The sequence below is a fragment of the Hemiscyllium ocellatum genome (assembly GCF_020745735.1).
Source record: "Hemiscyllium ocellatum isolate sHemOce1 chromosome 17 unlocalized genomic scaffold, sHemOce1.pat.X.cur. SUPER_17_unloc_1, whole genome shotgun sequence".
In the NCBI taxonomy this organism is placed as follows: Eukaryota; Metazoa; Chordata; class Chondrichthyes; order Orectolobiformes; family Hemiscylliidae; genus Hemiscyllium; species Hemiscyllium ocellatum.
In genome coordinates, this window is record NW_026867474.1 from 716,228 (window position 1) to 731,724 (window position 15,497).

Genomic DNA, 15,497 nt, shown 5'->3' on the forward strand with positions numbered 1-15,497 from the left:
GTGACAGGCGGGGATACTAACTACTATACTACCGAGAACAAGAGTGTCAAAGGAGGCCCTTCAACCAATTGTGGCCACACTTCTCAAATACAACTGCCTAATGAACTGAATCACATTTCACAATTCTTACCACACAGCCTTATATGTCTTGGCATCACAAGCTCACATCTGAATATTTATTCAGGTTGTAAGGGTTTCTGTCGCTCTGAACAATGCAGATAGTATATTCCAAATTCCAACCACCCACTGGCTGATAAAGCTTTTTCGTACATCTTCGCGACTGCGCTACTCAGTTCCTCTGATTCTAGGGCTGGGAATTGGGACTATGTGGCAGCAGTGGTTACTGCCTTGTTTGGGGAAACTGGTGAAGTAGCCAATGTTAAACTGCATTACGATTGAAGCATACATTTCAACAACACCTGCACTGTCCCCGGAGTTTTTGATGTTTTGGAGAAATCTACTTATCTCAGCCTCCAGCATATTAATGATGGAATCACCACAGCCACTGGGGGAACTGATATTAAGCGGTCAGCCCATTCTGAGTTCCCACATATCTGCCACTATTCGCTTAGCACTGATATTGTGCATTTGGTGCGCTGCATAATATGTCCTATGAGACTGTACATATTGCACAGTAACAGCGCACTCATCTGTGCAATGCTGTGATCGTATAGTGGTTAGTACTCTGCGTTGTGGCCGCAGCAACCTCGGTTCGAATCCGAGTCACGGCAGTAATTGCTCTATCTACTCCAGCTCTTGGGAAACACAAAGGAATCAGTTGTTTGGATAAGGTAACTTTTTCCAAGGTGATGATCTTTTCCCTTCAAATTCTGCTCGCTCACATCTCTGTATTTCATATGTCAGAATTCAAATCCACCCGTTCTCAAAGATTTCACTCCCTCCTACGATCACTAACTGAACTTTTCATCCCACACCCGCATTACATTAATTTAGAGATGCCGGTGTTGGACTATGGTGTAAAAAGTTAAAAACCACACAACACCAGGTTAGAGTCTAACAGATTTAACTGAGCACTGGTTTTCTGAGCGCTGCTCTTTCATCGTGTGGTTGTGGAGTCATTTCCTATTTCATTAATGCACTGCAGAATCCAACACAGACTCTCACATTGATACCATTCAGTCTGTGCTGCTGCGGTCACTGTTGCTGGGTGAACGTGTCCCAACCCCACCATCGGGACCTGCAGATCAGTTGATCCATTTGGTTACGGCTGTTGTGAGGCGAATCCTCAGGAAGCAGCTTTTACTGATATGGACTTGCGATTATGGGCGGTCAAGCTCAGGAAAATGATACAGGACAATATCAAGGAAAAGCGACTTCTTTCAGAAAGATTAGTTTCACGGGTTTTCTGCAATGGCCGAGCGCTTTTACCACTGGACTGTTAACTCAGATACCAAGCAAATTAACCAGGGACCCGGGTTTGACTCCAGCCATGCCAGGTGTTAGAATTGGGAGACAATACATATCTGGAATTACGAATCTAATAACACCTATAAATACATGGCCAATTGTTGAAAAAAACAAAACCATCGTGTTCACTGAGATCCTTTGAGGAAGGAACCTGCTATTCTTACCTGGTCAGGCCTCGATGTGACTCCAGACTCACTGCTATACGGTTGAGTCTCGACTACCCGCTGTGCAATTAGGGACCACAATCAATACTCCCGAGACAGCGACGCCCTCATTCCGTAACAGAATAGGAAAAAAAGTTAATTTAGCTCTCGCTAGATTACTGTGTGCAGTTCTGCAATTCACAGTATAGCAATGATGTGATGGCACTGCGAACGTTGCAGGAGAGATTCAATGGGATATTGTCTGGGCTGAAGAGTTTCAGTTATGAGGAGAGATTGGACAGACTGGGGTTGTTTGTCACCGAGCAGAGGAGATTGGAGAAGACATGACTGAGATGTACAAAATAATGAGGGATATGGACAGGATGGACTGAAAGAAGCATTTGTTATTGATGGAGGGATTGAACACCGGAGCCAACAGATTTTGGGAAAAGGCAGAAAGATTTGATTGTATGTGCGGAAACGGTCAGAGAGGCGGAAACTCTTTTAACCTGAAAAAAATTCAGATGTGAATTTGTGATGCCAAGACATATCAGACTATGGGCTAAATCATGGAAATCTTGTTTCAGGTCGTTAAGCAGTTGTGTTGGACAAGTGCGGCCACAACAGGCTGCCGAGCCTCCTTCGATGTTGTTCTCTTCCACAGTATCGGGATTAGTGTCCCCGCCTGTCACTGGGCTCAATTCTCTGCTGGGGGGATCGTGAATGTTTTAAACATGTTGCTCTGCTCCCCAGTGAAGGTTATTAATGCCTGGCCGTCCATTCTCGATTGGTTATGTCACAGGAAGGACAGTGCTGTCAGAATCAGCTGGGGAAGGACTGCAGCTCCTGGGGAGAGAATGTGTCAGTGAAAGTGCAAACACGTAACTTCTGCAAACTCCACATTGTGTTTGTGTTGCAATGAAAACCATCATATAGAGTTGTTCCTGACTGTGTGTTTATATAAAGCAGCAATCTGAGGAAGAAAACAGAGTAAACCCATTCAGATCTGAGTGCAGAAACATTTCCAGCAGCACTAATGAGGTTGTACAGCGCAGAACCGCGTTTGGATGCATTGAGCTCGGTTTGAGGGCGCAGCTTGCTTTCACTCGGCTGAGTTGCAAGTGTATAAAGCCATTAAACATGATACGGATAGTGTTCAATATGATGGTACCTTTGCTCATTGGTTCGCACTGCTGGTAAGTCTGTAGGTTAGGTGGATTGGCCGTGTTAAATACGTTGATGTGTTCAGGGAGTGAATTCAGTAAGTTAAGTGAGTTAGCCATGGGTAACGCAGTGATAAGGTCAGCAGTCACATGATGCCAGGTTTCATTCCAACAGGTTTATTTGAAATCACAAGCCAGAGGCATGCCAGGATAGAGACGGGAGCTAGGTCTGTTTGAGATTCTGTTTCGACTGTCCCTACAGACCTGATCGGCTGAATTGTACTTTCTGCATTGTTGGGAATCTGTGATTCTATCAGAGAGGACACTGCCAGCTCTTACTGGGCTGCTAAGACATTAGAGACGATGCTGACGGCGTTTCATGGGGATGTAATTTTATTTATTTGTGTGTTGAAAAATTTGAAACTGAACCAAGGAAAACCGAATGGAAGTTTTCCAGAGTATTTGAGGTTTGGAGAGAGTAAATAGGTGGTAAATCCTCTCTTTCAATTTCGCAAATTTCTGAAAGTCAGGCTTTCAAAACCATCGATGTAGAGCAAAGAAATAATGAGAGCAGAATTTCTGTCACTCTGAAAATCCATTTCCAAATATTTGGAGAGACACATTTCGAGACACAGAAGCAGTGAGTTACACCAGGAGAGAGAAAGCCTGTGGCCAAGTAAAAGTTTAAATGTGGTGTGTGTGTGTGTGGGGGGGGGGGGGGGGGGCAGTTGGGGGGCAGTGGAAGGTGTGAGGAAACAATGTCTAATTTGGACGACTTTAGATGTAAAGAAATATCGGAAACGTATACAGCTGAATAATATTGAGCAAAGAACCATCGGAGTTTTGAAAGATTTATATTAATATTCTACATGAAACATTATAAATAGAACTGAGCATATTTTGTATATTGTCAAGGAAAGATATTCCATAATGAATAGGAAGTGACCTGTCTCTTGGAGATCGATTTCCTGCTTTAATCCCACGCCTTAAAGATGGGAGGACAATCGGCATGATGTTGGGTTCATTTGATACCCACTGAAATCTGCCAACGTAACCGAGCATCAAAACTGGCATCTTGTTTTGTAGTTTAACTTTCTGTTTTTCTCAACAGTATTTTCTTTAAGCTGAAATAAATTCGGAGCAAAACTGAATGCAACATTAAACGTTCCAATGATATAAATCCAATTCACTTCCGATCACTGCAATGAACAGAGTGAAGTTGCAGCAAAATTAATAAAATGAAACGAAGAAAACTGCATTTCCGGAAATTTTACCCAGTTCAGGTTCAGCCATATGAGAAAGCCCATGGAGCTAAAATATCACCTTCACTTCTCTCTCCATATATACTTCTTCACGTGAGAGAGAAACTGTCTGAAGAAATTATGCGTCAAGACTAAATATGCGTGTGAATGTGACGGCAATTTCATGTTTGCTGTTTCATTCTGAGACAGTTCCGACTCGGAATGAATCAAGCACAGGTATTCCTTCCAAGGACGAGGTCAATTCTTTGGATTTTGCTGGTATTATTATTCGCTAAAAGCAGAAACATTATGGTGTGGATTCGATTCCTCTCAGGGAATTTCTTATCCCTTGGGTGCACCATATGTAATCTTGATGTGGTCCCTTTGCAATGGGCTGAAGTGGCCCAGAGGTGAAGGCGACGGGTTGGTCTTTCATTGCGCATGTGTGGATTTGAATCCTACTCTGGCTGTTACTTCTATCAAAAACAGCTGTGGTTTTCGTTTGTGCCTCGTATCTTTAGTATACATTGGATGGAGAATCTTGCTCTTGCCCTTCATTGCACCGGAGATTTGTGATAAATTGAAACCTCATCAAAGTCGAAATAAAGCAATTTGTTTCCGTTGTAAGTTTTATTGGGATAATGAAAAGGAGTGCAAACGTTTCTTTCCTCCTATCATTCCATCTTGACTTTCTATGAATTTACATCGAATGAAAGCAATACAAATAAGGAGAGATCAGGTCCAATATTTTATCCAGTTGGATTGTGAATTTCAATGTAACACACCACACAAACTTTTGATCAGTATTTTAAACAGTCAATTGAATTGGAACCGCAGAAAACTTTTCCAATGGAATGAGCCTTTCATTCTTTCACAACCTTTTGCTGTGTGCATCACACCGGCATCCGGCATCCAGCGTGATCACCAAGTTGGCAACAATATTAGATCCACCAATTTACTTTAGCAACCACAACTTCTGCACATACACATCTGTGGTGTGCGCAGTGCCATTTGTTGTCTCCAGGCCACAGCACATTTCTTGTTTATGAGCTGATGAGCCTAGTTCCTGATCTGTCTGATCAGTTTGAGAAACCTTTTCTCTCACTTAATCCCATCCCCTCAAAATTCGAAACTTATCAACAAAGTAAGGCATTAGACCAAATGATGCAGTTGTGGAATCGGCCATTCAGACCATCGAGTCTGTTCGAACATTCAATGGACTCATGGCAGATCTGACAATCTTCAACTCCATTCTCTTGCATTGCCTCGACAAAGCGTTATCGTCTTTCTGATCTGACTGGCACAGTTTGAAAATGCACAACAACGCAACCTCAACAACAGTTTGGTAAGGAGTTCCACTGATTCACTGGCCCCTGAGCAAAGAAATGACTCCTCATTTCTGAATTAAATCGGCAAAATCTAATTCTGGGTTCATGTCCTCTGGTGTTCTCCTCATACCAGAGGGTAAACCACCTGCCCGTAACTACCCTGTCAAGATCCCATGAATATTGAACGTTTATAAATGTTATCATGTGATTATACAGGTCCCCTCCGCCTCCTTTGTTTCAAAGAGAATAATCCCAGCCGAACCAATCATTCCACGAAGCTCCGTTTTCTCGTGTGTTGACAATATATCCATAAATCTCTGCTGCTCCCTGCAGCGTCCTTACATATTATGAAGGCAGGTGGAGAAATTTATGCGAAGAAATGTTTGAAATTTCAAGCACAGATGGGAACTGGAATTTGAAATCAGACAGCGACTGGAATCAGATTTGTCCACACAAGGTCGAAATACAGTAATGATAACTCTGACAAATGAGAATCTAATCATATCCCACTGACATTCAATGGCTTTACTGAAACCAAATTACCCCGTGTAATCGTGGACGATTACATGGGGTAATACTACCCAGAGCTTGTATTTAAGGGGGAAAAATAGGATAGAAACTGGCGATATAAACATTTTGACAATAAAATCATGTCCTTTGGTAGACATGTTTATGATCATAAACTCAACTCGTGTCTCCGTGAACCCTACATCGTTTGCAAGGCACAAATGAGACGTGGAACATAACTCTAGTTGCTTCGATGCGTGTCACTTCCATACCACTTAAGGAACTGGACACAGTCCATGACAATGCAGTCACTTGATTGAACCCTCTTCAATACCTGTAATATTCATTCCCCTTCACCACTAAGGCACAATTGCACCTACAAGATGCACTGGTGTAAGTCATTTGGGCATTTTTGACAGAACCTTCAAAGCTCAACAGCTGTCCTGACTCTAAGGACAAGGTTGGAAGATGCAACGAAACACTACCATTTGAAAGTTCCCCTCCAAGGGCCATAGCACCCTGACTTGGAAAGGAATCAGTGATAAACTCATTGGTGAAACGGTCGTGATGGAAAAAGTTGCATACTTCAGCCTTCCATCTTTTATCTTACAATTTTAAAACGTGTTGATTTATGCGGTGACAGGACTTGTGCTCAGTCCATCAGCTGTTCCCTAATCTGGTGTTTGCTAATTTTCTACTATCATCCACAGCCTGTAGTCAACATTAGACAATGTCCGAAAAACCTCTCAGTTAACTGATTCCCCCCAGGTTAGAGTGGTGTTGGAGAAGCACAGCAGGTCCGGGACATCTGAGGAGCAGGAAAAATGAACATTTCAGGAAAGGTCCTTTATCAGGAATGAGATTGGGAGCATATGGGATAGAGAGATAACTGGGAGGAGGGTGGGGTTGGGGAGAAGGTAGCTGAGAGTGCAGTAGGTGAATGGAGGTGGGCGTGTCAGAACAGAAGGTGGATTGGATTGGTGGGAATGAAGATGCACAGGTGTGACAGGTCAGGAGGACGGTGTTAAGCTGAAAGGTGGGGACTGGGGTAAGGTAGAGAATGGAGAAATGAGAAAACTGTTGAAGTCCAAATTGATGCCATGAGGTTGAAGTGTCCCAAGGCGGAAGATGAGGATTTCTTCCTGCAGGCATCGGTTGCTGAGGCAGTGGCGATGGAGGAGACCAAGGACATGCATATCCTCGGGAGAGTGGGAGGGGGAGTTGAAATGTTTGCCATAGGACACTGAGGTTGATTCTTGCGGGTGTCCTGGAGATATTCTTTGATGTGCTCTGTGAGAAGGCATCCGGTCTCCCCAATTTAGAGTAGACCACATTAGAAGCAACGGTTACAAGAAATGACATGTACGGAAGTGCAGGTGAATCTTTGTTGGATGTGGAAGCCTCAATTGGAGCCTTAGACAGAGATGAGGGTGTAGGTGAGGGTGCATTTTTTGCAATTCCTGCAGTGACAGGGAAAGGTGCCAGGAGGGATGGGTGGATCATTAGAGGCCGTGGACTTGACTAGGCAGTCACAGAGCGAATGGCCTCGGCGGAAAGTGGATAGGGTGGGGAGGGGAACAAATCCCTAGTGGTTGAATCCGTTTAGAGATGATGAACATGTCAGCGGATGATGCGATTTATGCGGAGGTTGGTGGGATAGAAGATAACGAGCAGTGCGGTTCTGTCCTTGCTATGGTTGGAGGTGTAGGGTTCATGGGCGGAGGTACAGAACATGGATGAAATGCGTTGGAGGGCATCTTCAACCACATAGGAGGGGACGGTCTGGTCTTTAAAGAAGGAGGCCATCTGGTGTGTTATGTGGTGGAAATGGTCCTTTGGGAGCAGAGGGAAAGAACAATGACTGCAGATGCTGGAAACCAGAGGTTAGATCAGAGTGATGCTGGAAAAGCACAGCAGTTCAGGCAGCATCCAAGGAGCAGTAAAATCGACATTTCGGGCAAAAGCCCTTCATCAGGAATAAAGGCAGAGTGCCTGAAGGTTAGAGAGATAAATGAGAGGAGGGAGGATGTAGGGAGAATGAAGTACCGAGTGCAGAACACACCATGATGGCCTCCTTCTTTCGAGACTGCCATTTCCCTTCCCACGTGGTGAAAGATGCCCTCCGATGCATCTCGTCTACATCCCGCACCTCCGCCCTCTGACTCCACCCCACCAACTCGTAACAAGGACAGAACCTCGCTGGTGCTCATCTTCCACCATACCAACCTTCGCATAAACCAAATTACCCACCGACATTTCCGCCACCTCCAAACGGACCCCACCACCAGGGATATATTTTCCTCCCCACTCCTTTCTGCCTTCCCCAAAGACAGTTCCCTCCGTGACAACCTGGTCAGGTCCACGGCCTCCAACAACCCCCAACCCCGTCCTGGCACCTTCCCCTGCCATCGCAGGAATTGCAAAACCTGCGCCCACATCTCCTCCCTCAACTCCATCCAAGGCCCCAAAGGAGCCTTCCACATCCACCAATATCATTTATTGTAACCACGGTTCCCGATATGACCTCCTCCACATTGGAGAGACTTGAAGCCTCCGAGCAGAGCACTTTACGGAATATCTCTGGGACACCCACACCTATCAATCACACTGCCCTGTCGCCCAAAATTTCAACTCCCGCTCCAACTCAGCCGAGGACATGGACGTCCTGAACCTCCTTCACCGTCCCTCCCTCACCACCCGACGCCTGGAGGAAGAACGCCTTATCTTCTGCCTCGGAACACTTCAACCCCAGGGCATCAATGTGGACTTCAACAGTTTCCTCATTTCCCCTTTCCCCACCTCACACCAGCTCCAAACTTCCAGCTCAGCACTGTCCCCATGTCTTATCCGCCCTGCCAATCTTCCTTTCCAACTATCCACTCCACCCTCTTCCCTGACCTATCACCTTCATCCCCTCCCCAGCTCAACTATTGCCCGAAACGTCGATCTTACTGCTCCTCGTATGCAGTCTGAACTGCTGTGCTTCTCCTTTGGGAGCTGATACAAAGCAGGTGGAGGAATTGGGAATACAGGATACTGGTAGCGCAAGAGGTTGGGTCTCCTCTACACTGGGACCAACAGACACCTTCTCGCAGAGCGTTTCAGTGAACATTTCCAGGACTCCCGCAACATTCAACCTGAGCGCCCCAAGACCGAACACATCAAATCCCCTCCACACTCTCCCGACAACATGCAGATCCTGGGCCTTCTCCACCACCATTCCCTCACCACCCGACGCCTCATCCCCCATGTCGGGACCCTTCAACCCCAGGGCATCAATGTGGTCTTCACCAGTTTCCTCATCTCCTCACGCCCACCTTATCCGACTTCAAACCTTCCAGCTTGGCACCATCCAACTGACCTGTCCCACCTGTTTACCTCCCTTCCTACCTGTCCGATCCACCCTCTTCTCCGACCTACCACCTTTCACCCCATCTCCATCTATCTATTGCACTCTCAGCTAAATTCTTCCCAGACCCAGTCCTCCTATTTATGTCTCTATCCATGAGGCTCCCAGACTTATTCCTGATGAAGGTCTTTTGCCCGGAAAGTCACTTTTTTCTGCAACTCGGATGCTGCCTGATCTGCTATGCTTCTTCAATACCACTCTAATATTGATTTGAATCCAGCTCCTGCCGTACATGCTTCAGTCCAACTGATTTGCCTGTCCATTGATCTTCAGAGATCTTGCATGTCGACTCCATGATCTCTTTGTCTGTCTACACCACACAGAACGCTCACTGTCATTGTTTCTTCTCCCCAAATTCATTTACACTCATTGGTCTGAATTCAATTCCATCCAGCATTTTACCTTTCCACCTGATTGATACATCCCAGCAGTCCCTGGCATTTTAACCTTAGTCAACTACACGACCAATTGTTGCATCATTAGCAAAGTTCTAAATCATGGCTCCTGCAACTAAGTCTAAACCATTGATCTACATCAGAGTACAGTGGCATTTCACTGGAAACACGCATCCAGCCATGGTTCATTGCTGGTTGGGATTAACAGCTCCTTATTCTTCCACGGAATGTGGCTATCATTGAATTGAAGAGCATTTGTTGTTAATTCTAATTCACCTTGAACTAAGTCATGGATTAACAACATTGTTGTGGGTCTGGAGTCACATGTTGACAGAATTCATTCCGGTCGGCAGATTTCCCTTTCGAAGGGACATGAATGAATGGATTTTCAGCAATATAAAGTTATTTTCGCTGTTCCTGAGATTGGTTTTATTTTCCAGATTTTATTCTTCGAATTTAACTATCAGCAACTGCCACGTTCCAGTCTCCAAATATTACCATCCCAATAGATCGCCTCTGCACTAACAAGTCCCTGCTGCATTTCTCCATTCAAAGAATGACATTGTCAATTCAGATTATCACAGATGGAGAGAGAACAGATCGCGTTTCAATGTTGGAATGGAAGCAATGTACACTGGATTGGATTGTTCAGTGGAGCAAGAGATTGATGTGGAGATGATGTGAGCAAAATCAGTTCTTACTGTTAAGATAACAAAATGCCGCTTTGTTAAGGAAAATCTTTGAAAATGCTTTCACCGTGGGTGGCATGGTGGCACAGTGGTTTGCCATGCAGTACCAGAGACCGGAGTTCAATTCCCGACTCAGGCGACTGACTGTGTGGAGTTTGCACGTTCTCCCCGTGTTTGCATGGGTGCCCTCCCACAGTCCAAAAATGTGCTGGTTCGTTGAATTGGCAATGCTAAAACTACCCGTAATATTTGGTGAAGGGGTATGGGTGGGTTGCTTCGGCGGGTCGGTGTGGTCACACTGCAAGTCATCCAATCTAATTCGAATTCTCAGGCTTCCTCTGAGCCAATCCTCAGTGCGGGTTAATGCTGCTGCTGATTGTTAATAATATGATAATTTGAGACGAATATACCTTTCCACCCCGCCTTTGACCAGAATCACACCCAGCCTCATCATTTCACGTGCTTGGATAGTCAGGTTTTTTTTTTCCCTGAGTTCGGGGAGTCCAGAACGCGAGGGCATAGATTTAGATTGAGAAGGGAAAGATATAAACGAGACCTAAGGGGTAACTTTTTCATACAGAGGGTGGCACGTGTATGGAATACGCTGCCAGACGAAACGATGGAGGCTGGTGCAATTGCAACATTTCTAAGGTATTTGGATGGGTATATGAATAAGAAGGATTTGGAGGGACATGAGCTGAATGCTGGCAGGAGGAATTAGATTGGATTGGGACATCTGGTCGGAATGGACGGATTGGACCGAAGAGTCTCTTTCCATGCTGTACATCTCTATGAGTCTATGATCGCGCCTTTACCAATCATGTCACTGATGCAACAGAATAGCTTCACGTGCTCATTTCCGACCCCACTTCCGGTTTTGTATTGGCGGCTGCGCCACGACGTTTGTCGAATTCCGGTTCTTGGAACTGGGGTTGTGCGACTAACTGAAGCAATGGGTACCTCCTTGTGTGAAAAAGTTTGGGAAGCAACCGTTTTCAAACTCATTGTTATTGAAACATACAATGCACCAATATCCCGCACTCTACCCTGAACATTTTTGTTTCTAGAAATCTATCAAAGTCAATCTTCAACATGCAGTACTTGATGGAACCACCACAGCGTCTGGGCATATCGAATTTAAAATTCATCTAATTCTGATTTCCCGCATGTCTACTATCGCTCGCCTAATATTCCTATTGTGCATCTGTTACTCTACCTAACATATCCTCTGTCACTGTGATAATTGCTGGGTTTTTTTTTAAATGTATTTCCCTGCATGACTCATTTATGGTTTGAATTTTAAAGTATTCTGCATTGTGGCCGTAGGAAGCTCGTTGGAATCCGAGTTACTGCATTTTCCTCCTTGTGATTCATGTTGAAGAAACACAGAAAGGAATTAGTTGATTTTACATGACATTTTCTCAGACATTATGATTTTTTTTCCATCAAACCCCTTTCCTTCTCTCCCTCCTGCAATCACTTACCTTCTTTAAGTATCGCCTCCCATTTCCCTTACAGTCACTTTCACATTGACCTCATTCTGTCTGTGCTGCTGTGCTCACTGTTGCTGGGTGACCATGCGCAAATCTCACTATCGGGACCTTCAACCCAGTTGATCCATTTCTATACCGCGGCTGTGAGATCACTCCTCATGTAGCAGCTTTTACTGACATGGACCAGCGATTATTGAAACATCAGTCACAGGAAAAGGGCACAGGGCCGCATTGAGGAAAATAAACTTTGTTTAAAAAAAACACCAGGTTCCGTGGGCTTCCACATCATTTATTTCACTTGTTCATTCGGCTCTGGCGAGACTATTCTGTGTAGTTATGCAGTTCACATTATAGCAGGGATCTGATCGCACTGCAAACGATGCTGGGGAGATTTCCCAGGATATTGTCTGGGCTGAAGAAGAGATATTGAACAAACTGGATTTGTATTTCGTGGAGCAGAGTAGATTGAGGGAGCATGATTAAGATGTACAAAATATAAAGGAGTATGGATAGCTTAGACTGAAATGCATGTTTCACTTTGACGGCGATTTCCATCATGAGCAGGCATCGAGTTAAGGTCAGATGCGGAAAGATTACAGTGAATGCGTGGAAATACGTTTGCAAGCAGTGGGTGGCTGAAATCTGAAACACAGTGCATGCAAGGATCGGAGAGGCAAAATCCACATAACTTTCCGAAGTATTCAGATGTGCATTTGTGATGCCAAGACATTCAAGGCTCTGCATCAAGTGATTTAAAAAGGAGTTCGGATAGTTAAGCGATTATTATTGAGCAATACAGGTACTCAGTTACAAGAGTGGTTATTAATACCTGTCCTTCCATTCTCGAACGGACATGTCAGACTAAGAACTGTGTTGTCTGAATCAGCGTGTGGGAGTGCTGCTGCTCCCGGGGAGACACAATGACAGTGACTGTGCAAACACGTGACTTCTGTAAGCTGTACCTAGAGTGTTGGAATGAAAATTATTAGGTAGTTTTGCTCGTAGTGAAGTGTTTACTTATAGAAGGTAGCTCAGGAAAATATACATTCTACTATCCTTTCCCCACTCGCCCATACCACGGAATACCGCCACTATGTAGGACAATTTCTCTCTGAGCACCATTATCCAGTCCTCTTTGGCCCCCAACACTTCCCCATATTGCACAATTGCACGAAATCTCAGAAGATGCAATGCTACTTGTTTACGATGTCTCTCCTCACTGTCTAAAGTTTCAGTGATTTATCTGCCTCTCACTCAATTTAGCAAGCTGCATTTCCTGCTCACAATGTGATCTCGTCAAGACTGGGGAGAAAAAAACAGAATGGGTGACAAACGCGAGTACACCTATGTTCTGTCTGCAAACAGAAAAAGAACTTGAGCTTCTAGATTCCTGTCACTGCAAATTCCCACTGTGTTCCCATGCCTCCATGTCAGTTTGGTCTGCTGCAGAGCTCCCGCATGGCCTGTGCAAGTTGGAAGAGTGGCACGTCATTTCCGAATGAGAGACAGTGCAATCTTCAGTACCCAACATGGCGTTCAATCATTTTAGACCCAGAATATCTTCTTTCATGTTCCTGCCCCATCTACACATACCATTCATTCCAAAGGCGGATTGTTTGGCTCGAAAATTTCTCCCCAGATGCACTAGACCAGCTGATTTGGTTCCGATGTTTCTACACTTCTTTTGATAATTTTATTCTGTTGTGATTGCCAGCCTTCAGGAAACGTGCGTTTGGACGGGATTGTGGTCAGAGGAGATTTATCAACGTGGTACCTGAGCTCGACCATTCCCCCTGCGAAGATAAGCGAAAGTGAGGGCTGCAGGTGCTGGAGCTCAGAGTCGAGAGTGTAGTGCTGGAAATGCTCAGCACGTCAGACAGCATCTGAGGAGTAGGAAAATCGATGTTTCGGGAAAAAACAACACCGACATTCCATTGCCAGCCGATGCCTGGAGGAAGAAAATCTTTTGTTCCACCTTAGGACCCTGCAACCATACGGGATAAATGTGTATTTCAACAGCTTCCTCATTTCACCTCCCCCAACATTATCCCAATCCCAAGCCTAAAGCTAGGCACTGCTCTCTGGACCCGGCCATCATTGCCCCTCCGAACTACCACCTTCTACCTCTCTTCATCCATCTATCGGTTTCCCAGCTACCTGACCACCAACCCCATTCCCCTCCCTCAACCCCGACTCAAAAGCCTCTTTCCTGGTGAAGGGCTTATGCCCGAAACATCGATTCTCCTCCTCCTCGGATGCTGCCAGACGTTCTGTGCTTTTAAACTACTACACTCTCGTCAATGCAAAGATAGATGAGCTCGACTGGGGCTCTCTATCTGAGAGCGGAGAAAGCTGAGAGAGAAATTGATTAACGTGCACAGAAATGGAATAGATATGTTTGACAGGAATAAACTTCTTATGGGAAGGGTAAATAACCAGGGTTATAGATGAAACGCTACAGAGAGGATATTCAGTGAAGATTTAGGAAGAATGTTTACATCCGGAGACGGTTGTTTGTCTGGAACTCACTGTTTGAACGTGTGCTAAAGCTAAGAGTCATCAAACTACTTCAGGAGTATTGAGCCGAACACTTGAGGAGCTAGAGCATGCACGGATAAGGAGCAGGTACTGGAAGGTGGGGCGAAGATAAACAGATATTTATTGAAAGAGTTGAATACTGTAACTTTCGGTGCAGTAAAATGGAGGCTAGTGCAGCTCAGTGGCACAATGAAAGACGTGGTGGACATCTACTGCATTGTTAAGATCGCGATTCACAGTTTGTGGGTTTGATTCACCCCAGAATCGCAATTTTGTTCAGATTTCAGCTGATTCAATGATTGTTCTGCTGCTTCATCGTCAGTTCCCATCGTCTGGAGTTCTCGTCCCTGCTACTGACCAGAGAAGGTTCCTCACTTTCTTGGTGGTGAGTTTTAAGAAAATCATATCATTTGAAATATGATCAGCCAGCAATCGGCTGCTCATTCACAAAACCCACTGCAGATACCCACTGTCTTTCAACACAGTTCCCTCCCACGGTTGCACAGAGTGTTTCGATTTATTCAGTGCCTTTTTCCCTTTGGGTGATAGGTTGATGTAGATGGGCTAGGAAAAGACATTGACCTGTTCGATCAGCCGTAATTATGTCAAATGGCGGGGTAGCGCTGGTGGGTGAAATGGTCCCCTCCTATTCCTCTCAGTCTGTGCTGTTTCTGACAGAGGGTTTTTAACAATAGCATGATGAGGACAATGTGAATCTGCACCACGGAATACCAAGGTCCTCCCGTTTATCCCACCGCTCTCACAGCTGCTGTTGTAGCTTCGAATCAGACAGGGGAGGGTTGTCCCAGGTGCTCTTTCAAGCTGCATGCTCCTTCACACAGGTTTCCAACTAGAAACATGGAGCAAACTGGCGGTTAGATATTGGGGATTCAGGGACAGATTTCCCCTTTTTCTGACTAGAGTTCTGACCACGGTAATAAACATGAATTTCGGGCGTTCTGTATCTTACTCTAGATTCTTATCACTTTACAATTTAAACTGAAATTCAATTTGCTCTTGCATGACATTCTTATGTCTTCAGTATTCATGAAAACTGTGCATTATGTCCTTGAATGAAGCCATGGTGAAGATTAATGATGACTGCAGTGTGTTTCATGTTGTCTGTAGGATCTTGCAGAAGCATGTTCATGAAGTGTGGTTGA

The 15,497-nt window shown here is 45.0% G+C and overlaps 1 non-coding gene across 1 annotated transcript; it reads left to right on the forward strand.

Annotated features, from left to right (window-relative positions):
- Positions 1–659: 659 nt before the first annotated feature.
- On the forward strand, positions 660–731 carry trnah-gug (transfer RNA histidin (anticodon GUG)). Its single transcript has one exon. It is a non-coding gene; the product is annotated as a tRNA-His (tRNA).
- Positions 732–15,497: the final 14,766 nt, after the last annotated feature.